At 44.1% G+C, this 22,568-nt stretch overlaps 2 long non-coding RNA genes across 2 annotated transcripts in view; one reads left to right on the forward strand and one right to left on the reverse strand.

Annotated features, from left to right (window-relative positions):
- On the forward strand, window positions 1–11,850 carry LOC310826623. Its single transcript, XR_014555899.1, has 2 exons — window positions 1–92; window positions 11,480–11,850. It is a non-coding gene; the product is annotated as an uncharacterized lncRNA (long non-coding RNA).
- LOC310826613 overlaps window positions 6,191–22,568 on the reverse strand; it is a 25,336-nt gene continuing 8,958 nt past the window's right edge. The window contains exons 2-3 of the long non-coding RNA XR_014555890.1: window positions 9,372–9,427; window positions 6,191–6,800 (exon numbers count right to left, since the gene is read on the reverse strand). This is a non-coding gene — a long non-coding RNA (uncharacterized lncRNA). The remainder of the gene's footprint in view (window positions 6,801–9,371; window positions 9,428–22,568) is intronic.

Genomic DNA, 22,568 nt, shown 5'->3' on the forward strand with positions numbered 1-22,568 from the left:
GCGGGGGCCTGGTAGGAATTTTGCCATCTGGCTGATTGGCTGGTGCCATTTGGTTTTTGCCTACTGCGTAGCAAATCGTCACAACTTGTAAGGTTGGCGGTTAGGCATTGGTTAAATTGGTGCTTGGAGGGGTAAGTGCCTATCCCTCCAAATGATGCGGATGGGAATTCCGTTAAAGGAATCCAGGGGCTTGCCATTCTTTTCGTCCTTGTCCCCGGAGTCGGACCTGGGCCGTGCAAGCCCCACCGGAACATGAGGGTGAGAGGTGAGGGACTGGGTCTCAGCTCCATTTTCTCACCCAATACTTGTTTCCCACGCTGGCTTCTGTTGATGGCCGGAAGACCAGCTCTGTCCCTGAGGGCAAGGACAGTAGTCATAACCAATGCCTAAGCAACCACTCACGTTTTTTGTAATTGAATAAAGTTGTGGCCAAAATTATGCCAAAAAACCTTAAACAAAAATTGATGTGTGCAGTGTGAATTTTTTTTTGGGGGGGTGGCTTGTGGGACTCAACACGCAACCGGGTTTTCCCTGACATTTTGCCAATTCGGCAAAATCCCCCCGACATCATTTTTGGACCCGATTCCAACAGATTCCACACGAAAAACACTTATGTCCCTGTGGAGATGATAGTACTGAATTGGTGGCGCATGCCTTTCTGGCTTGCACTCTTTATAAAGACTTGAGGATTGAGATTATCACCCCTCTTTTATTGTCCATTATGGGTCGCCCAACCACTGCCGCAGGGTCCTTTCTCTTGGCAGATCAAGATGAGCAGGTGACAGCAAAGGCTGCAAGGTTTTTAGCTGGGGCGATCAGAATATGATCCACCAATTTAATATTGATTCAAAACCCTAAAATGTATTTTATATAATTGACTTTTTAGTTCTACTCTTTGTATATCGTATTGTTGTTTTATTGCTATGGCCGATGGCTGACACAAATAAAGATTCATTCATTCATTCATTTTAAACCCGAAAACCAGAACATGTCAGGAATATTCCTGACATATGGCAAGCCTATGGGTCCACAAATATCCAGTTCATTTGAACAGGCTTTTGTGGGAGAGATAAAATGGTGTGTTATATCACATACTGCATTGTCTTTCTGTTGAAGAATGATCCTGGATGGCAGAACTCGATTCTAGACATGATTTCAGAGCCTGTCCAGTTTACCATATGTTTATTATTAGCATAAATGTAATAGCTCTCAGAAAAACAATTATCAGAAGGGCCAAATCCTCGTTGGGCCATGTATTGAGAGATCTCTTCTCTTTGAGTCTAGGCTTCCATTTCTCATGGAAAGAACAGTTGACCACCACCATTTATTTGCGTATGTTCATTTATTTAAGCACATGCAAATTTTCTATCACTGTCACTTGACAAATACATAATTTAAACCAGAGGGGAGGGAAATTTGGAATCCAAAGGCTGTAAAATTATTATTTTTTTCTTTTTGTATTTTCTTTTCATCTGCATTATATCTGAAAGGGGGGAACTCGTGGAAGGGAAAACAGATCTTAGGGGATGGGAATTTGAAAAAATTGGGTTATTGACGATGAGTGTAATTTGGGGATAAGAACTTGTTGAATTTAATTGTTTATTTAGAAGATTTGGAATACAAGAGGGGGGGAGGGGGAAGTCCTGGTTATTGGAAGAAGTGTATAAATTGGATTTAATTTGTTTTAATTTGGAAAACCTTAATAAAAAATATTAAAAAAAAATAAAAATAAACCATAGCTGACTGATCATAAAAATTATCTTAGTCTGTCTGGTTTTATAGCTGGTTAGGCTAGAGTTCTGCACAAGTTTTTGTAAGCCTTCAAAGTAAATCAATCTGATCATATTCTATTTTCCCAACCCCTTTAGTCATAGGGAAAGGTTATTGAAGGAATCTCTTAGACACATAGCAAACGCTACCAGATTAATTTGAAATGATAAGAATGTAATTAAGGATTGCTAGAAGCAAATCTAAGTTAAATAGTGGTGTTCTTTTTTTTTTTAAGCAATAAAGAAGATTTACTATCTATTTTCAGGTAAAAGTATGGGAGATAAGTGCTTCGTGGGTAAAAAATCCAAAAGTAGACTTTTCTTTGCAATCTGTTTAGCTGCGGTTAGAAATGTTGAGATAGAAGTCAACTAAATTTTACCAACAGTAAACCTATTAAATTTAATGAACTTGACTAAGTAAGGACCATTAGTTTCAATGAACCTACTCTAAGTATAACTTAGGCTGAATTAGGTGGAAGCCAAGACTGTGAAAATGGTAGAAAAGGCCTTTCACTCCTTTTAAGGAGTCTCGAAGCGGCTAACATTCTCCTTTCCCTTCCTCCCCCACAACAAACACTCTGTGAGGTGAGTGGGGCTGAGAGACTTCAAAGAAGTGTGACTGGCCTAAGGTCACCCAGCAGCTGCATGTGGAGGAGCGGAGACGCGAACCCGGTTCCCCAGATTACAAGACTACCGCTCTTAACCACTACACCACACTGGCTCTCACACTAGCCTCTCCAAGGACCATGTTGTGTCTGCCACCCACTGTGACACCTCCAGAGAAAGCAGCCTTACAGGCCTGGGCTATAAAAGAAAGAAATTGGGGGCTACAGCCAGTGTCACGGACATGGATTTCATAGAAAATCCTCATGGAAAGATGCCTCACATGTCCATGCTTCTAGTGCTCGCTTCGGCAGCACATATACACATGTCCATGCTTCTCTCCCCCCACCCCCGGTTGGTCCAACACTTACCCGAAAGCCGACACACATCCTGCTAGCTTCAGCCTTCTGAAACAGATCTCCCAACAGCAGTCAGAGAAGGAAAGAAAACTGCTTTTTTTCATTTTAAGAATGTTTATTAAGAAATATTAATTAATCCTTCGAATATCAAAGCAACCAGTCCCTCCAATTTCTATATTGAGTTTTAACATATGCCAGTGACGCCGTTCTCCTCTTGTCAGGGACTGGCAAGCGGGACATCAGGCACTGAGCAGCATGGAATTCCTCCAGCCACTTGGAAGGACAGTACAATCCAGAAAGGCAAGACTGGGATGCCACGGATGATGGAGTTTCGCTTTTGTTTAAAATGTTCTCTAGTGCGCAGATTTCCTGCATGGATAAGGGGCAGGGGTGGCAGCTGGGAACCGCTGGGATGCCCTCTGATTCTTTATCCTGGGAACTGGAGCTGGAGCCTGATCCCTGGAGTCGTGGCCCTGTGGACGAAGCAGAACGTCAGCTCAGACGCACATTCAGCTGTCTCAGCCACTCCAGACATTTAGAGGCCTATCCAAGGCAACTAGCCGTGATGGCTACGCTCAGCCTCCTCGGTTTGGGGGAGCAATGTTTCTGAAAGAAGTTGTAAGAAGCTGCAGGTGGGGAGAGTGTTCCTACGACTCCCGAAAGGTATTTCCCTGTGCCCCAGTGCCGGAGGTTTGTCACGTCTCTCCAGAGATTTGGCCAGAATAAGGTAAACGTTGGGGAAAGGCTCCTTCCACGAAAAGAAAACAGAGATATCAGCAGGTGCCTGGCTCCCTGCCAGGGGCAGATGAAGGGGGGACGGTCCACCCCGGGTGTCTTCACGGTGGTGGTAGTGACAAAATTACTGTACTTTTCTATCTATAAGACCCCCCCCCCCATGTATAAGATGACCTCTTTTGGGGGGACTATAATTTATTCCAAACTTAAAAATAGAAAGCGTCAACAAAAGAGGTTTAAAGACTCTTTCAAGGAAATCTAGAAAAATATAGTATAAACACCAACAACTGGGAAACACTGGCCTGTGAGTGCTCCAATTGGAGAACAGCCTTTACCAAAGGTGTCATGGGCTTTGAAGACACTCAAACTCGGGACGAAAGGGAGGAACGAGCTAAGAGGAAGGCACATTTGGCAAACCCTCACCGTGATCAACTCCCACCCAGAAACCTATGTCCCCACTGTGGAAAGACGTATGGATCCAGAATTGGCCTCCACAGTCACTTACAAACTCACTGTTAATATGTTCGTGGAAGACAATCTTACTCGGCTAAAAGTGATCGCCAAAGAAGAAGAAGATTGGTGAGCTTTACTAATGGCAGAAAAGGCAACAGCCTGATTTTGAATAGCTTTTCTTAACACAGGGACATCTGATTGCCAGCAGATACGATCTAGTTTGTTTGTAGCTGATATTTATCCTCAAGCAGCTGAGCTATGTCTGTACAAAGTCTGCACCCCAATCTTCAGATTAATAATTTTAAAAGTGAGCTGGCAAGCGCAGCGTTCATATGGTCAGTGAAATATCTGGGTACAAGGCAGGGAAGGGAAAGAAAGGAAATCGGCACAATAGTAATTTGTGGCACATTGAGAACTTTTAGAAGCAAATAAATGCTTTTGTATTGTGTATTGTAGCTTCGATTAGCAGCAGCAATTCAGAGAACTGGACAATATGTCGAGCTGTTTCTGTGGCATTCCCAAGTGTGCCTTTAGTAAATGAAATTGCTTATTATGACTGTTTTTTAAAAAAATTCATTTGCTCCGAGCAATTTTTAGTGATGCTTTCTCTCTATAATTCTTATTTGAACCGGACTGAAAATGCAACTATCTAAAGGTTAAAAGGAGTGCAAGCTGTGTTTCTAGCTACCCTCCGCCCTGTGCTTGTGATTTTGTTGTATTTGTGAGGGTTTTTTTTGCGGTTTCTGGTACATATCTGACCAGAGTCATGACTCGTGAATTGTTTGTCACACTCTGATATGATCAATTTTGAGATCCTCCTATGCTTGCAAAGCACAGTATCGGCGTTGAATCCTGTATTGTTTCATGCAATGGACAATGGCAGAGGAAATGAGCAGACGTTTGGGAGGAAATTACATTTTTGCCCTTGGAATGCTATCGTTCGAGCTTTCCTGAAACCTTAAATCCATTTCATATGCACTAATGACTTTGCAGCTACAGTTAAGCAAGTGCCACTGTCCTGAAAGCTGATCAAGACTAATGTGATCATAAAGCACAGCAGAGATAACAAAATGAACTGCAGTCAACATCCCCACATGATGCGCCTTTTGTGCTAGTCTTAAGAGCTTAGTGCTTCAGTTCTGTTTAACATTTGCAAAGGTGGCAGAAAGCTGGGCCATGATAGCTTTTCGCCGGGAAAGTTTGCAGGGCCTCTTACTGCCTGCTCCTAGGTCTTGCTGACACAATAAAATTGGATCTGAGCTCTACCATTTCGACGGAAGACCAGTGTCTGCAAATTAGAGACTTTGCTCTCAGCACCATCTTTGGAGATTTGAGACATGAGCACGAGAGACGGAGCCTTCTCTGTGTCAGTTCCCCAGTGCTGGGAGGTTCTGCCTAGTTAAAAATCATTGGGCTGCTTCTTTGCTTGACTTTGGCCAAAGTTCTTTGAGCGGAGGGAGGGGGGACTTTTATTTTGATGGGATTTTAAAGTATGGCTGCCAGAAAACCCTGCTCAAAATCATGGAGAACCACTGCCAATTAGAATATAGACCATGGGTCAGCAAACTAAGGTCCGCGGGCCGGATGAGGCCCAATAGATCCGGCCTGCAGATGGTCCAGGAATCGCTGCTTGGATCGCCATTGTGTGGATCGCCAGCGCATCCGTTCTTTCCCTCTCCCTCTCCCTCACATGGCGGCACTTTTCTCCTCAGGGACAGACCAATCTTGTCCCATGCCAGGCTCCATTGACGGTGGGAGTTGGCTTGCCCACCTGTCCGCCTCAGCAGGGCAGCACCGTGAAGGCGGCATGTGACGTCGGATGCCAACTGCTGCTGCATTTTCTTCCTGCTCCTCCTCCCTCTCCCTCAGTCCGCCCTTCCTTCCTTCTCCGTGCCTGTTTCCTGCACCGCTTCCTTGCACACTTCCTTTGTCACTGCCCGCCTCCCATGACATTCAGGCGGGTTGTTGTGGAGGCCAAGGTAGCCGCTTGTGGGTTGACGGGCGGCTCTGTCTTCTTCTCCACGGTGCCCCTCAGGAAGCAGCAGCAGCAGGTAGTGGGTAAAAGCTCCGGTGGCACCCCGGTCCCCCTACCTCCATCCGCGGCTCCTCCACTGGGGCTGCTACTTCTGTCTTCACTGGCCAACACAGCTTCCTACCCTGCCACAGCAGCTGCCTGGCTGGAGAAGCCCAACTGCGGCTACTGGGACGACAACTGGGACAGGTAAAACAAAGCATCTTCAGGCCTCTTTGTGGGTGGGCGAAAACCGTTCATATTTTTCTTTCCAAAATATAGTCCGGCCCCCCACAAGGTCTGAGGGACAGTGGAACGGCCCCCTGCTGAAAAAGTTTGCTGACCCCTGATATAGACAATACCAAGCTACAAGCAGACCCTGTAACTTTCCCTATTTTCTAGGGACAGTACTGGATTTACAGAAGCCATCCTAGTTTTGGATCTGATCCTGGAATATCCCACTTTTCATTAGGACAATGCTGGAGGGTATGGAGTTATGTGAGCCAGGCAAATAAGTAACTATACAACCTTTAGAGGACATCTGAAGGCAGCTCTGTATAGGGAAGTTTTTAAATGTTTCATGTTTTATTATGTTTTAATAAATGTTGGAAGTCGCCCAGAGTGGCTGGGGGCCACCCAGTCTATTGGGTGGGGTATAAATATAAATGTTGCTGTTGTTGTTGGATAGGAAGGCCCTATTTTCATTGGAGAAATGTTGGAGAGTATGCTTCCTGTGGTCCTATGACCTTTTCCCAGCTGGGACATAAAGTAGTTGGGGGGGGGGGGCTATTCTTATGTGGAAGCAAATAAATGATTAACCCCATCTTCCTCTCATAGTGCAGACTTGTTCCCTATTGAGATTCCCTGTGGCTGTATGAGAGAGAGAGAGAGAGAGAGAGAGAGAGAGAGAGAGAGAGAGACTCAGACATTTTTTTCCTTAATTTTGATTCTGGATTTTCTATATGAGGATTCGCCATACTCTGGTAACAAAGACAGATGTTTCAATATTCAGAATCCTTTTTTTTTAAAGCATCTTGTCTAGTGAATAAATACTGTTCTTCTGAAGGAACATGCTTTGGCATCAGCTGGATGTATGGGAGGGAAAAACTATCACTGAATTAAAAAAACAGCACATTTTTTAAATAATAACATCATTTAATTGGAATTGCTTCAACTGAAAAAATGATGTTGCTGTGGCATCACTGTCAAATATTTTTTTTATTGAAAAAACCCTTCAGTTATTGAGTAATAAAGTGATTGTGGCTTTAAGTAAGGTTGAGGTAAGGATATACACATAATCCTCGACCTCAGCTGCCTAAATACCTTGATACACTACAGGGGGGAATGTTTGCAAAGGTAATCATTTAGGTGTTCCTCTCATCATTTCAAAGAGAGCTGAACTCTCTTTTCACTCTAAGGTCCAGATCAGACTTCAAAATAAGATCTGTTTCTTTCTATTACTGAATAAATCAATGTTGCGGCTAATACTCCTGTCTGCTTGCACTGTAAAGGTAAAGGTAAAGGTACCCCTGCCCGTACGGGCCAGTCTTGACAGACTCTGGGGTTGTGCGCCCATCTCACTTAAGAGGCCGGGGGCCAGCGCTGTCCGAAGACACTTCCGGGTCACGTGGCCAGCGTGACATCGCTGCTCTGGCGAGCCAGAGCCGCACACGGAAACGCCGTTTACCTTCCCGCTGGTAAGCGGTCCCTATTTATCTACTTGCACCCGGAGGTGCTTTCGAACTGCTAGGTTGGCAGGCGCTGGGACCGAGCAGCGGGAGCGCACCCCGCCGCAGGGATTCGAACCGCCGACCTTTCAATCGGCAAGTCCTAGGCGCTGAGGCTTTAACCCACAGCGCCACCTGCGTCCCCTGCTTGCACTGACTCTTTGCCATTTCATTTTGCAGGATTACAAAAACCACAGAGCTATTAAAAGAAGTGTCGTCATACCAATTTGTTACTGATCAGTAGAGCACTTCATTGTAATGCAACAGATTAATATAGAATGTGCAGACAGACACAATGGAGAACATCAGCTGCATCTCTTCTTCCAGAAGTGAGTTTGCATTAATCATTGAGATCAGGAAGCCTGTCACATTGTGAGGAGTTTTATTTCCTACCCCACATTTCAATAATTAGTACTGCAAAACCATCATCTTAACAGAATGAAATAAATAATGTTTGGATTATTTTGATTGTTGTTAGCTGCCCTGAGCCCAGCTTCGGCTGGGGAGGGCGGGATATAAATAAAATTTATTATTATTATTATTATTATTATAAATAAAAGTGTTAGTTCCGTTTCCTGTGTGCTTCTATCTACCTGCTGCTTCCAGGATAACTGGAAGAGAAATAGCCATAGATCAATCTATCAATCTATCGTCTATCTATCTCATTTCAAATTTATCCCTGGGGATTATTGGACATGACACAAGAAGCGTCCTGAAATGCAAAGGAAGGGTAGGATTCTAAGGCAGATGAAGAATTTGTCTCCTCTCCAACCAAGAAATGAGAACGTTGAATGCTTTCTGGCAGAGGGTCCTCACATATCCTAGAATCATAGGAATGTAGAGTTGGAAGGGACCCTGGGGGTCATCTAGTCCACTCCCCCGCAGGACTGATTTGTCAATCAGTGTGACACTGCCAACAACAGCTCCTGAGCCGGAAATCATTTTCAGATTAGATACTCTCAAACGTGGGCTCAGTAGTGACTGGGCGTGGTGAGCTCACTACCAAAATTGAAGTTATTGGAATATGCATTTAGATGCATCCTATATTTGCACCTCAAGATCTACTACAGTGGTACCTAGGGTTACATACGCTTCAGGTTACAGACGCTTCAGGTAACAGGCTCTGCTAACCCAGAAATATTACCTCAGGTTAAGAACTTTGCTTCAGGATGAGAACAGAAATCGTGCTCTGGTGGCAGCAGGAGGCCCCATTAGCCAAAGTGGTGCTTCAGGTTAAGAACAGTTTCAGGTTAAGAATGGACCTCCAGAACGAATTAAGTACTTAACCTGAGGTGCCACTGTATTTTAGAATTATTATATTTTTAAAAAATATTGATGTGCTGTTGCATCATAAAAATTTATTGCAGTGGTTTGTAACAACTTAAAAACATATGGGGGCACAGCTGGGGAGGGAAGCAGCAACCACTCCCTCCAGCTAGCAGTGGTGGCCAAACTTGGCCCTCCAGCTGTTTTGGGACTACAATTCCCATCATCCCTGACCACTGGTCCTGTTAGCTAGGGATGATAGGAGTTGTAGTCCCAAAACAGCTGGAGGGCCAAGTTTGGCCACCCCTGAGCTACAGCAACATTTTCAAGGCCTAGCAAATATTTGAATTATGATACCAATGTAGTTTAGTTACACGGTAACAGTTTTCATCTTCTGGATCAGAACTCTGATACGCAATTCATGGAGAACTGCATTTATCCTACATACCTGGACCTTTGTTTTGTTTTCTTCATATGTCCTCTGTGACGCTATCACAGAATCTCCTGTATAAGAGTAAAGGTTAGAAAAGGAACAATCACTTTCTTGGAATCTGTACACGTGCAGCACAATATAAGGTGGCAGAATGAATTGTACTAATTCATCCTGCAGATAGCAGATAATCTCCTCAATCTCTCTGTAGAATATGTCATCCTATAATGCTATGCACCCCTCACCTGCAAGGGCCTTCCTTATTCTGCATTTTCTGTAGTGATGCACAATCACTTTTGTTGTGAGCCATTCTGAAAGCCCATTAGGACTAGTTTAGCAAGCTCTGGATGTCCAGAAATACCTGTGTGTGATCACATCCCACACTCATTTGGGTTTAGGTCAATTCTGCGGCTCACGCCTGTAGGCCAAGAGAAATATCATTGCTTTTTACCAGAGTGCTGCTGAAATTTTCAATCCTTATAGTCACCCAAGATTTATCTGCGCATAAAAATCTTGACTCTTGAAGAATCATAATTAAAATATAAATGTTTCAGAGAGAGTTGGTTACATTTCATGGTTAATGCTTTTCTTGACCTTGATCATTTACATCTATTTCCACAGAGATCTGGGGTTTTCCTCCTTCTCCCATCAGGGTTGTTCTGAAATTGGTACATGGTTTTTATGACCACATGCTAAAAGCCAATCAATATCATGAAAGGCGGAGAGTGACACTGAAAATGCGCATCATTTCATCAGTTGATTCCAATGATGAAAAAGTTGGTATATGCAGCAGAAAAAATAGAGGTGAAAATATATCATTAAATACAGAGCAAGCACAGACTTTTGATTATGATTTAGGTGGATACTGCCCTAGGGTAGGGGTGGAGAACCTGTGGCTCTCCGTAGTTGTTAGACTACAGTTCCCATCATCTTTGTCCATTGACTATTGAAAGCCTCAACACACATCCTCCAACATTAAAGGTAAAGGTGAAGGTACCCCTGCACGTCAGGGCCAGTCGTGACCGACTCTAGGGTTGCGCGCTCATCTCGCTCAAGAGGCCGTGAGCCGGCACTGTCCGAAGACACTTCCGGGTCACGTGGACAGCATGATGAAGCTGCATCTGGCGAGCCAGCACCAGCGCAGCACACGGAAACGCCATTTACCTTCCCGCTAGAAAGCGGTCCCTATTTATCTACTTGCGCTGCGAGGTGCTTTCAAACTGCTAGGTTGACAGGAGCTGGGACCGACAACGGGAGCTCACCCCGTCGCGGGGATTCGAACCGCCGACCTTCCGATCGGCAAGTCCTAGGCACTGTGGTTTAACCCACAGCGCCACCCGCGGTCCCTCCTCCAACATTACTCCAGTGAAAATAGAGACATCCTAAGGAAAGGCAGGACATTCCTGGATCAAATCAGAAATCGGGATGGTTTCTGTAAATCCGGGACTGTCCCTGGAAAATTTGGATAATTGGAAGGTCTGTCAATGTCTTCCACATGTGTTGTGTCAGGAAGATTTTGGGCATCACATGGCAGGACAGAGTCTCAAACAAAGGTGTGCTCTCCCAATCCCACATTCCCAGAATGTGTCCTGTCTCAGTGACATCTACACTGGCTTGGTCATGTGCACAGAATGGAAGATGTCAGGATCCCCAAGGAGATCCTGTGCTCTGTGAGGAGCTGGCTTCAGGTACCAGGCCTTTTGGCTGACCAACTCTGCATTGCAATATTAATCTTGCTATGTGGGAAAACGTGTTCTCCCTAAATGAGAGCATGTGTTGCGGTTGGGGAATGCAGGCCACCCTGGTATGACTGTGCAGTTTGGATAACCCAGGTGTCTAAGTGGTTAATTGGGTTACTGGGGAGTTCTGTATGTAGCCAATTTGGGGGTGGGGTTAGAGCCTTTAAATACAGGTCGCCATTACTGGGCGTCCTCTTGGCTTTCACACCGGATCACCCGCCCACCCTCCCTTTAAGGGGGGGGGGGTTTCGTTTGCTTGACCTTGCTATGCCTGTCATGGGGTCGCCTGCCTTCGTGCAGGGGCCTGGTAGGAGTTTTCCCATTTGGCTGATTGGCTGGTGCCATTTGGTTTTGCCTACTGCGTAGCAAATCATCACAACTTGTAAGGTTGGCGGTTAGGCATTGGTTAAAATTTGGTTGGAGGAGGGGTAAGTGCCTACCCCTCCAATGGTGATGCGGAAAAAGGGAATTCCGTTAAAGGAATCCAGGGGCTTGCCATTCTTTCGTCCTTGTCCCTGGAATCGGACCTGGGCCGTGCAAGCCCCACCGGAACATGAGGGTGAGAAGTGATGGTTTGGGGCCCAGCCTCACTTTCTCACCCAATACTTGTTTCCCATGCTGGCTTCCGCTGGAATCCGGAAGTCAGCTCTGTCCCTGGGCATGGACAGATAGTCATAACCAATGCCTAAGCAACCACTCACAATTATGTATTTAAATAAAGTTGTGGCCAAAATTGATGCCAAAAACCTTAAACAAAATTAATGTGTGATGTGTGTATTTCTTGGTGAGGGTGGCCTGGTGGGACTCAACACGCAATTCCTGGCAGATCACTGTAGTGCCTGGAGACAGACAGTGAGGTTGTGTATCCACAGCAATGGCTAGAAGAAGAATGACTGCTGGGAGGAGGACACAGAGAAGAAACACCATGGTGCATCTGCAGCAGCATGACCAGGCGCCTTTGTGTTCCCCAACTGCAACAAAACATAACTCTCCCATATTGGTCTCTATAACCACAGCAGGTGTTGTAACTTTCCAACAGTTTGTCTTCACCCTCAAAGCTGCACTTCTCCATTGTCTCCCAAGACAGATGGATGAAAGCAGCAACAGTTAACCACCATCTTAAAGTGGATCTTCGAGAGCTATTAAAAATCACAGAGGGACTTTGTTTTTGCAAGTGAGCGAGCAAGACAACCAATTTAAACACTGGTTTCAATAGAAGAATGTTATGTTTACCACCCACTTAAATCAATGGGACTCGTGGGTGGCTCATATTGCCTGGCTGTCACCAAATGCATTGAAACTGTGGACGTTTTTGAAAGGCTTTTGTCTGGTTGGTTTGTTTTCTTGGACAAGGAGTTCTTCACATATGACAGAGCATGTTTTGAGCTGCACTTTGGAAATGGATAGCCCATTGTTCTAGCTATCGTAAACTCTTATTGCCCAAGAGCCACTCATATGCCACTTACCATCTCTTGATAGTCATTTTGGATGTTTTTGTTGCTGTTCAGCTGCTGATAAGGACCATCTGAGAGTCAAGCAGTATTGGTGTACTTAGACTATCTCAGAAGCTGGATTTAATATTATCTTGGCAATCCACTCTGCACATGGTAATGTGGTATTACTTCTCTTATGGCGTGTTAGGGTACACTTGGATGCTGCCACTCATTAATTACATTCTTTGAGCATTGATGCTATTATTTAATTAAGATGCTGCCAGTAAGAATGAGCACACAGAAATCCAAGGAAGGTTTCATAGCTGAACTTTCTTTGGTTCATTTATAGCTCATCAGTTGCAATCACTTCAGTATAAGTGGCAACCCATCTCTCTCTCTCTCTCTCTCTCTCTCTCTCTCTCTCTCTCTCTCTCCCTCCCTCCCTCCCTCCCTCCCTCCCTCTCCCCACCCAGCAGCCAATGGGGTGAGGGACAGATCACTCTTGCCAAAGGTCTGAATTGATAGTTTGTAGCTGCTTTTTGAAATAAGATTAAGGTCCACAAATGGCTCTAGGATCAAAGATTGCCTATTCATGGTCTACATTGACTGGAAGTGACTCTTCAGCGCTTCATTTCTCTCTAGAGCTACTTACAGATGCTTTTACATGCTGGTAACAATACACACAACATAACAGGCTGTTTTTGACTATGTAACTTCTATTTCAAACACTATTCAACATATAATATCTCACAAAGTGTAATTCCATAGACCAACACATCATGCAAGCAGAACATATCCTGAGAAATTAAAGTCCAATGGATGGTCAGGAGATAAAGTCCATTCGGTTCCTAAATTGGCATATTGGCAATAACCACTAATCCTTGTCATGCCATACCTTCAAGTTTTCCATCTGATCCGATATCTACATACAAGTAACGCTAGAGTCCTCAAAGCAGTGATACATGGAACATCATAAGATAAGCATACCAAAATGGCCTTGCGGGAGCCACCCTGCCCAGAAGCAGAGACCTCAAAACTATTGTTTATTAGGAAATGTACAGATTACTAGGGCATTCAGTTAGACACCTGGTACCATCTGGATTTGAAATATATCCTCCATCACATTTAAAGCAGGCTTCCTCAAACTCGGCCCTCCCGATGTTACCATAAAGCACCAATGCAGCAGCAAGCAAAGGCTCTAGCAGCTCAGTCAGCTGCTTGTGGCTGGAAAGCCAAACAGGATGTTTGTGACTGTTGCCATGGGAACAAAGGGGCAGTCCATTCTGTACTGAGCACCGGATGTTAGCTCAGTGTGTGTGTCATATGACCCGTACTGGAAGTACATGGGTGGAGTTTATTCTTACTGCTGTGGAGTGCAGACATGTTTTCTCTGTACTGATGTAAGAGACAGAAATAAAGAATGTAAATAGTTTTCTGTCTGCTTCTTTCCCCTCCCTGGGGATACCAAAGGGGAGAGAGAAGAAACGGTGTGTTCTTCTCACACATCTGGGAAGAATCGCCGAGACCTCGCCTGCTTATCTGCCGGGAGTAGCAGCGGGGAGGTCAACAAGGAATATCTGCCGGTGCCTACGCTGTGGCACATTCCTCTGACCCAGGCAGAATTCCAACAGTTTTTGCCCTACAACTCCCATGATCACTAGCTAGCAGGACTAGTGATCGGAGATGATGTGAATCGTAGTCTCAAAACATCTGGAGGACCGAATTTAAGGAAGCCTGATTTAAAGCAACCTGCAAAAAGCTCAAATACTGGGAACTGTACTTTACTCCTCAGAAAGCTGCAATTCCCAGTACGCTTGACAAACTTTGAATATGTTTTAAATGTATGATGTGTGCTTTCTTCATTGAGCAAGGCTTCCACACATAACATCCCAATTCCATTCTTCTAAACATTTGTTTGCCACTGAAAACGAATAATCTGTTTCTTTTCCATTAGAGAAGGTAGTTTTTCTTCCTACACTGGAACAAAAATAAATAAATCATATACTCTATTCTCAGTGAAGCTTTGTTTCCTTCCACCCTAAAGAGAATCCTTTTTTTAAAAAAAATGCTCTTAAAAATTATTATTTAACAGCAAGCTGCTTCTTTGTTTTTCACATCACCTGAGGTGATGAGATGAAGAGGGCCAAGGAAAGGTCCCTCGAAGCACAACAATTACCTTTGGAGATGCGCTCCAGAAAATGCCAACTAACTGTCAGAAATGAAAGCAAGCTACGAGCAAATTAGTTTGGCTAAATAACACAGAGAATCTCCCTCCTGCCCTAAAACCATTATTTTAAAAGGTGGGGATGGGGGGGGGGAAGGGATTGCTCATCCCTCCTGCCTTTTTCTAGGTCACCTCAGAACTTCAAGCTGCATGAGAAAGCTTGAAGTAAAAGTGCTAAAAAAGAGTCTGCGTAGCGTTATTGATCATTCTGGAAGTGGGAAGTACAAAACGTTATTGCGACAAGCTGAACCACTGAGGTCTGGAGGCGTAGAACCTGCAGGAAGTCCTGCAGCTATTAAGCTTAGAAAGGTCACTACAGAAACAGGAAGTGCCAGACACTCTTCAGTGATTTCCTCCTCCTCTGGTGTCTTTTAATCCTGATTAGCTGTCAAACTTTGCTATCGCTTCCTAAAAAGGCAGGGATTGGAAAAGAGAGCTGTCAGTTACTGCTTCTGGTTTAGGGGAAAGGTGTCTGCTGCAGTTTTGTGAGGTTCAGTGAGTATCAGAGCTGCCATACACCCAAATAAATCACCACCTTTGACTAGGGTTATGAGAGAAATTTGTCCAGTTTCTATCTTAATGTAAACCTACCAAATTTGTGCTTTTGGAACTAGTGGACAAGCTGAGACACAACATTTTGGAACTAGTGGACAAACTGAGATGCAACATTTTTAGCTGAATTTTGCTGCTGAACTACAACAGGCCTCAGTTTAGCAGCTGCCCAACATTTATCTGAATTTTGTAATTTCATAAAGATGCCCAACCGAATAAAGTATGCAAAAAGGTGCACGTTAGTGAAAAGTACAATTAAAATGTGCATATTCATGAAGATAGCATTCATAAATGCATTATGTCAAGGGACAATTGCATATACCAGGCCTATTTGCATATAAAACAGGAGAATTTTGCATACAAGCGCTTACAAATTTTCATGCAGACTTATCGCAAATGTAAGTATCAATCACAGCAGGGTAATAGGATGCATAGATCAATTCTTTTTTTAAAAAACCAAAAACTGGTGTTAGTGCATTGTGGCATTGTGATGCAGAATGCAAAAAGGAGCTCTGTTTGTGAATAGGCCAACAGATGGCAAGTGTACTCAAAGGTAGCTTACAAGCCAGAATATAAATAGCAGTGGTAAACCACAAGAGAAAATATGCAATAGAACAAATCATTAAACAAAGCTACTTTAACAGGCTCTTTGTTTTCCCTGCAAGTGGTTAAAAAGACCCTTTCAATAATTATGTAATAATGATATATGCCTATAATTATGTCTGTGCATATGTGTATTTATTGCATCTATTTCCCACCTTCTTTTCCCCAAGGAGCTCAAGGTGGCATATATGGTTCTCCCCCTCCTCGTTTAATGATGATTTAATTTAATTTTGATTTATGCCTTAGAACTTAGTCTTGTAAAAATAAAAGACAACTGTTCATGACATCCAGTTGTTGAAAGAAGATGAGATGATGGGTGTCAGTTTGCATTTCTTAGTGCAGAAAGTATTGATCTGATGTGTAGAGATCTTTCCTGTTCTAATTAATTCAGGAGGGTTCTGGAAGCTTCTGGAAGCTTCTTTGTGTGAAAGAAACAAGCAGAAGGTTTATGGTGTTTGGGTTATTCTTTTAGAGAAGCTGAGTACAGCTGGTTTAAACTGGTTCTGTTATCTCTTTCAGTCAAGGTCATGCTGACTATAAAAGTAAGGCCAGGAGGAGCCTGGGTTTCACTTTCTCTTTCTATCTCTCTCCCTCCTGGTGTGGTGTTCTGTACATAGTATGCTTAGTTATTGTAAGTTCATAGAATCATAGAATCATAGAGTTGGAAGAGACCACAAGGGCCATCGAGTCCAACCCCCTGCCAAGCAGGAAACACCATCAGAGCACTCCTGACATGTGGTTGTCAAGCCTCTGCTTAAAGACCTCCAAAGAAGGAGACTCCACCACACTCCTTGGCAGCAAATTCCACTGTCAAACAGCTCTTACTGTCAGGAAGTTCTTCCTAATGTTTAGGTGGAATCTTCTTTCTTGTAGTTTGGAACCATTGCTCCGTGTCTGCTTCTCTGGAGCAGCAGAAAACAAGTTCAAGTTAAGTCTGCTGCAAGTGGATTTCTTATGGACAGTGCCAATCCTGAATATATTGGCTTTGTGACCATTATGTTCATTTGCCTTCAGTAGCAGTAAAGCTCTTCTGGATGAAATATAATTGCCTCTGGTCTATTTTGGGGGAATCCTGCAACGTGTTTAAGTTTTTACTCTGCTAACTATACATTGGAATCTACTCTGGATCAATAGTGAGTAGAATTCCATGACATGGGATTCCAGGTTCGCTCCATATTTTGCTGAGCTACATATTCTGCAGAGCTACAGAGTCACCATCACACCTTACCTGGATGGAGATGGGGCAGGGGGAAAGTGAACTTGAGGCTGTGTGGGCATACCAGTATGAGCACCTGCTCAGCCCTGACCTCACCACAACCCTGTGCCACCTCATGCAGGTAAGCTGTAGTGATGCTGGTGTCAAAGAGGTACCTTTCCAGCTCCTCCACACACCACACTGGTTGCTACTGTGTGGCCTACATGCAAGTCATGCATGAGCTGGGCTAAAAGGTGTATGGAAACTCAATTGCTCCTTGCTACCTTCCTTTCAAAGGAACTTACATGTTGCCTCCTTTTCCCAGAAAAGAAAAGTGGACTCCACTGTCTTTTGTTGAAGATGTTTACAACCAGGAAGGTCTGTATGTGTGGAATGGCAAACTGGTCCCAGTCCCTCAACAATGATGTTCCAGAATGCTATGAAGGTTCCACCGAAGTACACAGATGGAGTAGAAGGGGAATCCAGATAGCTTGAGCCATGCTGCAAGCTACCTGGTCTACCTAAGATCACACCCTTGTTGCCTGAATGGGATTGTTCTTGTCCCACCCCTTGCTGGGGATAATAATAATAATAATAATAATTTATTTATACCCCGCCCATCTGGCTGGGTTTCCCCAGCCACTCTGGGTGGCTTCCAACAAAATATTAAAGTACAATAGTCTCTTAAACATTAAATGCTTCCCTAAATAGGGCTGCCTTCAGATGTCTTCTAAAAGTCTGGTAGTTGTTTTTCTCTTTGACATCTGTTGGGAGGGCATTCCACAGGGTGGGTGCCACTACCGAGAAAGCCCTCTGCCTGGTTCCCTGTAACTTGGCTTCTTGCAGTGAGGGAACCGCCAGAAGGAGAAGGCCATCGACGCTGGGCCTCAGTGTCTGGGCAGAATGATGGGAGTGGAGACGCTCCTTCAGGTATATTGGATAAGGATACAATACTTCCCCAGGTTCTTATTTCAAGGACAGGTCACATGGCCCAGTGATGCCAATCACACCAATGCATGTGTATCCCTATTTAAGGCACAGAATTCTCTGAAGCTGACCTCTTCTGATGTGGGCCCATTTAGCAGTATGAAATTAGCTGGTTACCCATTCAGGGGACCAAGTAACAGTTTCTGTGGGGTGTCCCATGACTAGCTGTTGGAGCACCCATTTCACCCACTCCACACTGCTATTTATTTTCCCTGGGTGGTTTTTGGCTTTAATGCCACTGTGTAGGACACGTAATTTTGCCCAGTAGAGGAGACTAAGGGATTTCACATTCTGCCTCCTCAGATCTGACTTGCCCTCAAGGTAGCCAGCTTAGTTTAAAGTTGCCCAAGCAGGAAACACTATCAGAGCACTCCTGACATATGGTTGTCAAGCCTCTGCTTAAAGACCTCCAAAGAAGGAGACTCCACCACACTCCTTGGCAGCAAATTCCACTGTCGAACAGCTCTTACTGTCAGGAAGTTCTTCCTAATGTTTAGGTAGAATCTTCATTCTTGTAGTTTGGATCCATTGCCCCGTGTCCGCTTCTCTGGAGCAGCAGAAAACAACCTTTCTCCTTCCTCTATGTGACATCCTTTTATATATTTGAACATGGCTATCATATCACCCCTTAACCTCCTCTTCTCCAGGCTAAACATGCCCAGCTCCCTTAGCCGTTCCTCATAAGGCATCGTTTCCAGGCCTTTGCCCATTTTGGTTGCCATTTAACCACACATCTCTCATATGTCTTCATTCTAGGTGTGTGAACAATCAGAAATCAATATATGACTCAATGAATATATATCTCTGAACATATACATTGTGAACATGTCTCCAGCACAGTTCCCCATAAGAAAATGACATTTTAAAGCTTACCTTTATCTACTGTTAGACTGCGATCATATACACTTACCTGGGAGTAACTAGCATTGAACTAAATAGGACATAGCTCTGAGTAGACATGCAAATGACTGCCCTGTTAATTTCACTATCCTTTATGGCAAATGACCTTAAATAAAGCTCCTTGCATCTGTTTGCCTACCAATGTTCCCTGGTGTTATTATTGGATAGCTTTCCTCATAGCCACCCCAGAGAAAATAACTATATCCATTTCAGCTGATTTACAACCAAAATAAATACAGTCTGCTGTACAAATATTGAGTTTTACCCACAGTTAATCAATGTTAGATGAGTTTATCAGTTCTTTAAAGAAATTCCAGGAAGCCATCAAAAGTGGGTTGTGACTGGAACAGGTAATAAAGAGGCCAGACACCAATATATGGATTGAACCGGGTCCACGGCTCACAGATCTCAGCAGAGGGATACAACTGTGCTGGAACAACCAAAATGGCCTTGTGGGAGCCACCCTGCCCAGAAGAAGAGACCCCAAAACTATTGTCTATTAGGAAACGTACAAAATACTAAGGCATTCAGGTAGATACCTGGTACCATCTGAATTTGAAATACAGTGGTACCTTGGGTTACAGACACTTCAGATTACAGACGCTTTAGGTTACAGACTCCGCTAATCCAGAAATAGTAACTCGAGTTAAGAACTTTGCTTCAGGATGAGAACAGAAATCATACAGCAGCGGCGCAGCGGCAGCAGGAGGCCCCATTAGCTAAAGTGGTGTTTCAGGTTCAGAACAGTTTCAGACTAAGAACAAACCTCCAGAATGAATTAAGTTCTTAACCTGAAGTACCACTGTATATCCTCCATCACATCAGGCCATATTATGCATGCTTAGAGAGCTAGTAGGACCTGCTGTGACAAGCGGGGGCATTGTGGAATATACTGACCCTACTGAAGACCATGAAATAATCCGTCCCAAAAAGTATGGTGGTCCACAATTCTCTCAGGTGTGTTAGGACATTTGTATTGACTATTTTGTTTGAAAGACATGGAAATGATAAAATACATAAAACAGAATAAAGTACATTGCAAAGTTAAAATAATTATTTGAACCAGACATTCTGTCAGATAAGAGTTTGCTTCCCTGAATAATTTAACTTGCCATTTCCAAAAACATTTCCCCTTAAAATGGCTGCCCCAAAGGCAAAACAGGCCACTTTTTAGAGACATAGGGAGACCTATCCCCTAAGAAAAAAATTATCAAATACCTAGGTGATCTCCCAACTGGGAGATTTAAATCTTCGAACAAGGCTGTTCTTAAATCCTCATAAATTGGGCAAACCAGTAAGCAGTGGCATAAATCTTCAAGCACATTACATCCACATAGGGAAACTCTCTCTTCATAGGAGATGTAAAATATGCATACATTTCTTCTTATTTTTTTAAAAAAAGAGTTCTGGTTCATTTTTAAAAACAAAGAACTGCGTCACAAAATTCAGAGAACTGCGAAATCCAAAGAATAATTACTTTCTGATCAGTAATCAACAATTGCTTCATGATCCAGGAGGTATGAATTAGTTCAGTGTGCTTATAAATGTGGACTAAACAAAATTTCCTACATCCCTATTTCTTATAGTCCAATATGTTATTACTTATATATTTCTCTTTAAACAAATCCCAGCCTTATTAGCATTATCATTTCCTTTTTGTGTCCTTTCCTGCTAAAATGAAATGTTGAGCTAGGGGAAAAATTAAGTATTCTTCTTGTCTCTTTTCACAGAAAATGTCACAAATGTCTTTACAGGAGATGATTATGTAAGAAAAGTCTAGTGTAGCAGCAAGCAATGTATGTTCAATAGCTATGTGTAATGGTTATGTGGGTTGCTCATGCGTAAGTTGCCACCACTCCTGTCTAGGTTGCCTAGTTAAACCTTTTCCTGGCTGGACAGCTCTTCACTTCATGGCTGTTTCAGTCGCTAGCAGAATCCGTCAGTGGGCGTTTCTTGAACTTCTTCCAGCAAAGAACTTCTTCCAGCAAAGAAGTTCTTTGACACCAAGTCTACGCTTACTTTCCCTGCGCGGAAGTCTTCTGCACAGGGTGGATGTGGGTAGCGGAGGACCTGTGCTCTCCCCGCTGGTCTCCGGTGAAGAGTCCTGGAGCCCCCTCTCCGATTCCCCCATCCACCCCCCTTTATCCCTGGTGTTACGCTGATTTCCTTCCCCAGCCGATGAGTTCCCTCTCTCCCTGCTGGGCCCTTCTCCGGCATCGCTTGGGAGCCTTGCCTCCACTTCTGGCTCCGATGTCAGTTTCCTGACACTATGTATCAGTTCCAATGAAATTATCTTGATAAGCATCTGAATGACGTTCTCAGATGATTCAGTTAACCATTATAAAAAGGAAGCCAATTAACAATGGCTATCCATGTTGCTACAGTAGTTATTTTATTGTTATAGTGTGGCAGATGCCATTAAAAAATTGATACTTGCCATCTTCTACCATTGTGGCTCTTTAGGGCACTTAGGATGGGGAGTGGTGGCTTCAGATATATGTGTTCTACAATTCCAATCAGAGGTGATGATTGGCTATGCTGAGTGGGACTGATGGGAGTTGGGCTCCAAGAACATAGAGAGGGCAACAGGTTTTCCACCTTTGTCTTGGGAAATGCCTGAGTGATATGGGCTTCTCGCGTACTATACAGTAGAAATGCAGCCAATAAACAAACAATGAGGGAGAACTTTATGAAGGCATGCATACCAGCAACACCATGTCAACTAGACCTTCATCATATTTTCATGATGGAAGGAAATGAACTAGAAACTGTAAGGGTTATGAATATGACCAACAATTTTTGTTGGTACTGTAAAGGTAAAGGTACCCCTGACCGTTAGGTCCAGTCATGGATGACTCTGGGGTTGTGCGCTCATCTTGCTCTATAGGCCGAGGGAGCTGGCATTTGTCCACAGACAGCTTCTGGGTCATGTGGCCAGCATGACAAAGCTGCTTCTGGCAATCCAGAGCAGTGCACAGAAATGCTGTTTACCTTCCCACTGGAGTGGTACCTATTTATCTACTTGCACTTTGACGTGCTTTCAAACTGCTAGGTTGGCAGGAGCAGGGACCGAGCAACGGGAGCTCACGCTGTCACAGGGATTTGAACCGCCAACCTTCTGATCAGCAAGCCCTAGGCTCTGTGGTTTAGATCACAGCGCCACCCGCGTCCCTGTTGGTACTATAAAAGGTAAAGGGACCCCTGACCATTAGGTCCAGTCGTGACCGACTCTGGGGTTGCGGCGCTCATCTCGCTTTATTGGCCGAGGGAGCCGGTGTACAGCCTCCGGGTCATGTGGCCAGCATGACTAAGCCGCTTCTGGCGAACCAGAGCAGCGCACAGAAATGTCGTTTACCTTCCCGCTGGAGCGGTACCTATTTATCTACTTGCAGTTTGACGTGCTTTCGAACTGCTAGGTTGGCAGGAGCAGGGTCCGAGCAACAGGAGCTCACCCCGTCGCAGGAATTCGAACCACCAACCTTCTGATCAGCAAGTCCTAGGCGCTGTGGTTTAACACGCAGCGCCACTCGTGTCCCGTTGGTACTATACTGCAGCCTTATTCTTTGATTCAGAATGCATCTG

The sequence above is a fragment of the Podarcis gaigeae genome (assembly GCF_964106915.1).
Source record: "Podarcis gaigeae genome assembly, chromosome: 10".
In the NCBI taxonomy this organism is placed as follows: Eukaryota; Metazoa; Chordata; class Lepidosauria; order Squamata; family Lacertidae; genus Podarcis; species Podarcis gaigeae.